This window comes from Cebus imitator, unplaced genomic scaffold (assembly GCF_001604975.1).
Source record: "Cebus imitator isolate Cc_AM_T3 unplaced genomic scaffold, Cebus_imitator-1.0 Scaffold280, whole genome shotgun sequence".
NCBI lineage: Eukaryota > Metazoa > Chordata > Mammalia > Primates > Cebidae > Cebus > Cebus imitator.
In genome coordinates, this window is record NW_016107595.1 from 3,788,740 (window position 1) to 3,793,850 (window position 5,111).

General features: G+C 42.4%; 1 protein-coding gene across 1 annotated transcript in view; it reads right to left on the reverse strand.

Moving 5' to 3' along the window:
* Positions 1 to 5,111, reverse strand: part of LOC108284603 (zinc finger protein 737-like) — a 27,811-nt gene that overhangs the window by 5,871 nt on the left and 16,829 nt on the right. The gene's annotated exons all lie outside the window — the stretch shown is intronic.

The following is a 5,111-nucleotide window of genomic DNA, read 5'->3' on the forward strand; positions in this document are numbered from 1 at the left end:
TCCTGAGTAGCTGGGATTACAGGCACGTGCCACCATGCCCAGCTAATTTTTCGTAGTTTTAGTAGAGATGGGGTTTCACCATGTTGACCGGGATGGTCTCGATCTCTTGACCTCGTGATCCACCCACCTCGGCCTCCCAAAGTGCTGGGATTACAGGCTTGAGCCACCGCGCCCAGCCCTGAAAAATTTCTTAAAAGAAAAAATGGGCTGGGCAGGGTGGCTCATGATTGTCATCCAAGCTCTTTGGGAGGCTGAGGTGGGCAGATCACGAGGTTAGGAGACCGAGACCATCCTGGCCAACATAGGGAAACACAGTCTAAACCAAAAATACAAAAATCAGTCCCGGCGCAGTGGCTCACGCTTGTAATCCCAACACTCTGGGAGGCCAAGGTGTGCGGATCATGAAGTCAGGATATTGAGACCGTCCTGGCTAACATGGGGAAACCGAGTTTCTACTACAAGTACAAAAAATTGGCCAAGCTTGGGGGCATCTGTAAGTCTCAGCTAATCAGGAGGCTTAGGCAGGAGAATCGCTGGAACCCAGGAGGATAAGGTTGGGGAGAGCCGACATTGCGCCCTTGCACTGAAGCCTGGAAAACAAGAGTGAAACGACGTCTGAAAAAAAAATTATCCGGGTGTGGTGGCAGGTGCCTGAAGTCCCAACTACTTGGGAGGCTGAGGCAGGGGTATCCCCTGAACTCAGGAGGCGGACGTTGCAGTGAGCCGGGATCGTGCCACTGCACTCCAGTCTCCTGACCAAGCATGGCTCCGTCTCAGAAAAAGAAGAAAAAATGTAAAAGCTGAACAAACAAACTAGGATACACAAAAAGATACTTACATCAAACACGCATAGTAGCAAAATTTCAAAAATTACAGATTAAGAGAATTTGGGGAGCTGCAAGATAAAAACGACGTGTTGTTTATAAGCATAGTCTCATGAGTGAACCAGTGAATTTGTCAAAAAAAATGTTTGCAGGTCAGAAGGAAACTGTAATATTGTTAAAGTTATAATTTAACAAAAAGCTCTCGGGTAGGAATAATATCATCAGCAAAATTGTACAATCAAATAATAAGAAATCCTTCAAAATAACCAAATCCAGAGGAAGTCTATTGGCACTTCAGATGCCCTATATATCAAAGATGCTGAAAGGAGTTTCTTTCACTGAAAATAGAATAATGCAAGAAAACAACACAAAATCATATGAAAATACCTAACTTTCTGGAAAATACATGCACATACACAAAACATGGAATTTTTTACTTAATATTATTAGAATAGCATAGAAAACATTTTTAGTTATTCTTTACAATTTAAAAGAATATAGAAATTATTGTAAACATCTGTTAATGAATATACATCATAAAATATATAATTAGCAAAATCAATAACAAAGTTGAAAGCAGATGTAATGATGAAGAAGTTTTGTATGAAAATGAAGTTAAATGTACCACATTTAAATATATTGTGGGATATTTTAGAGGTTTTATGTAATCTGCCGGGTATCACTAAGAAAACATCTGGGCTGCGGCCATCTCTACTAAAAATACAAAAAAATAGCCGGGCATGGTGGTAGGTGCCTGTAATCCCAACTACTTGGGAGGCTGAGGAAGGAGAATCACTTGAACCCAGGAGGCAGAGGTTGCAGTGAGCCAAGATCGCCTCGTTGCACTCCAGCCTGGGCACCAGAGCGAGACTGTGTGGGGGGGAAAAAAAATGGCCACTATAAATTTTTTTAAAAACATCAAATCTGTTGATAATGCAATAAAAAATGGAACCCATGTTGATTGCTGGTGAAAAACATAGATGCAGGCATTATTTTTAAATGTTTTAAATGCTTTTCATTTACATATCTATATGTAAAATATATAACACAGGCCAGGAGCAGTGACGCAAGCCTGTAGTCTTAGCCATTAGAGAGGCTGAGGTGGGCAGATCACCTGACATCCGGACTTTGAGACCAGCCTGGCCAACATAATGAAACCCAAAACTGCAAAAACTTAGCTGGGCGTGGTGGTGGGTGCCTGTGATCCCAGCTAATTGGGAGCTTGAACCCAGGAGGCAGAGGTTGCAGTACAACACTGCACTCCAGCCTGGGCAACAGAGCAAGATTCTACCTCAAGGAAGAAAAAAAAGCAACACAGGACGTGGAAGACAAATTTGAAAATTCTTGTTTATTTTAGCAGTATTCACATTAGCCAAAAGGGTGAAGCAACCCAGATGTCTCTTGATTTATAAAGATATCAAAAAATGTCACATATAAGTACAATGGAATATTATTCCACCTTAAAAAGGAAAATTTCGTCACATTTTAAGATGAACCTTGAATTTAGTAACAAATTTATGGATACTGTATGATTTCACATATATGAGATATTTAAGTAGTCAAAAGTATAAAAACAGAAAGTGGCAGGTTTGCCTATCAAGGCCTGGAGAGGGTAAAATGAGCAGTTGTTACTTAGTGGGTACTGAGTTTTACTTTTACAAGATGCAAAGTTTCTAGAAGTCTTTTGCATAACGATTTGAATATACTTAACATGCCTGAAATCAACAGGTTTTTTTCTTTCTGAAACAAGATCTCTCTCTCTCACGCAAGCTAAAGTGCGGGGGCAATATTCTGACTCCCCCTTAATCTCCCAAGTAGCTGGAACCACAGCTGCGCACCACCATGCCTGGCTATTATTACATTTTTTATAGAAAGGGGTCTCCGTATGTTGCCCAGGGTGGTCTCAAACCTTTGGGCTCCAGGAATCCTCTTCACCGCAAAAAATCCTGGGATTACAGACGAAAGCCACAAACATATCTTGTCCTGAAATGTATACTTCAACAGATTTAAAATCGTACATTTTATGTTATGGTTTTATACGCAATGTTTTTAAAGAAAACTGGAAAACAAATCCGGAATTATAAACCTTTTTGAAAATTACCTTTTTTTTGGAGATGGAATTTTGCTCTTGTTGCCCCGGCTGGAGTGCAATGGCGTTGCAGACCACAACCTGCTCCTCCCAGATTCAAGGGATTCTCCTGCCTCAGCTTCCTAAGTAGCTGGGATTACAGCCACGTGCCACCACGCCCAGCTAAAAAAATTGTATTTTAAGTAGAAATGGGGTTTCTCCATGTTGGTCAGGCTGGTCTTGAACCCTGAACTCAGGTGATCCACCTACCTTGGCCTCCCAAAGTGCTGGGATTACAGGTGTGAGCCACTGCACTCAACCTGCAAATTACCCTCAAATCACAAAAGCATTTCTCTCACTAAATTACTAATAATTAGTTTGCACTCCAGCCTGGGCAATGTATATATATATATATATATATATGTGTGTGTGTGTGTGTGTGTATACATATATATATATAGATATACACACACACACACATTCATAGTTACACACATGGTAAAAATAAGACTATCTCCATGACTACTCACTTAGTCAAGATAAAACTACCATCTATCAAAAATCAGCTAAGAAAGAATGTAAGTTAAGCCATGTCCAAAATTGGGGTCATATTTATACATAAACCCACATACATATGTAATCTGATGATAGACATGCATAATTTATCTCTTCATTAAACCTCAAATTGACTTAAAGTGTACAAACAGAATTGCAAATTGTCTAAAAATAGAATTCTTGGAGAGAGATCCAAGATGCCTGATCATTAGCAGCTCGGGATTGTAGCTCCCAGTGAAAGCGCAGAGAACGAGAGGACGCCACATTGTCCCACGAATTTTTGTTGCTCATGCACCAGGAGATTCCCAGCAGAGGAGCCCCATGGGTCGCCAGCGCGACTTGTGGCCTGCAAGGCGGTTTTGCCGCTGCCTTGGTGGGGCGGTACTTGGTGCAGAGTCAGAAAGCACCATCAATCTTAACGCTGCTGTTTTGGCCGGTGCAGTGGGTTGCTCAGATTTTAGCGCTGGGAATCAACAAGTTGGACGTCCACTCAGAAACCCAATTACAAAGACGGTAATTATGAAGACCACAGATGGATAAATCTAAAATGAAGGGAAGAAACCAGGCTTAAAAGGCTGAGAATACCCCAAACCAGAACGACTCTCCCTCTACAGGGGATCATAGTTCCTCATCAGCAACGGAACAAGGCCTGATAGAGAACGACTGTGTTCCATTATTAGTGTAAGGCTGGCTGCCTCACAGAGGGTTAAGCGGACTCATCCATCTCTCTCCGCGTCTGATAACTGCGTCATCACCCAAGCTCGTTGTCTGGCCTCGCCTCACAGCTTCCCCGCACCCACCTCCGCATACCAGACCCATGCCCACATTCAGCACTAAATTATGCATTTAACCCCCAGCCCGCTGTTGATAAACCCTTCAGGAAAATTTTTTAAAGAAGCCCCATCAGACCCTGCCCGGTAGCAGTCTGCTCTGTATGCCCCCAGAAGGCCCGCTTACCTAAGGTGCCGCCTGCCTACCCATGACCACTAGCTCCAGGTATTTCCTACTTCTTAACAGCCAATAAAATTGCCTTCACTTTGTTTCCCCAACAGTCAATCAAGGCCAAAGGTCCCGCCTGCCTACCCATAACCACTAGCTCCAGGCATTTCCTGCTTCTTAATAGCCAATAGGATTGCCTTCACTTTGTTTCCCCAACAGCCAATCAAGACCCACTTACCCAAAGTCCCACCTGCCTACCAATAGCAACTAGTTTCAGGCACTTCCTGCTTCCTAACAGCCAATAAAATTGCCTTTGCTTTGTTTCCCCAGTAGCCAATCAATCGCCTTCCCTTCCCATAAAACCCCATGACCTAAACAGCTGGGCGCGAGTTCTCTAGTCCCTTCCTGGACCACAGAACCTCACCCAGGAGCTGATTAAATTGGCTTCTCATTTTCTCATACTGTACTTGCCTCAGTTTCCTCATTCTACAACAGCAATAAACCTTACAATCAGAAGCAGGCTTCAAAAGGTGGATGATAAGAAACTTCTGGGAATTAAAAGAACTTGTTCTAACCCAATGCAAAAAAACTACGAACTTTGAAAACAGGTTTGACGAAATGTTAACAAGAATACACAACTTAGAGAGGAATATAAGTGAATTAATGGAGCTGAAAAACACAACACGAGAACTTCGCGAACTATGCACAAGTTTTAACAGCCGAAT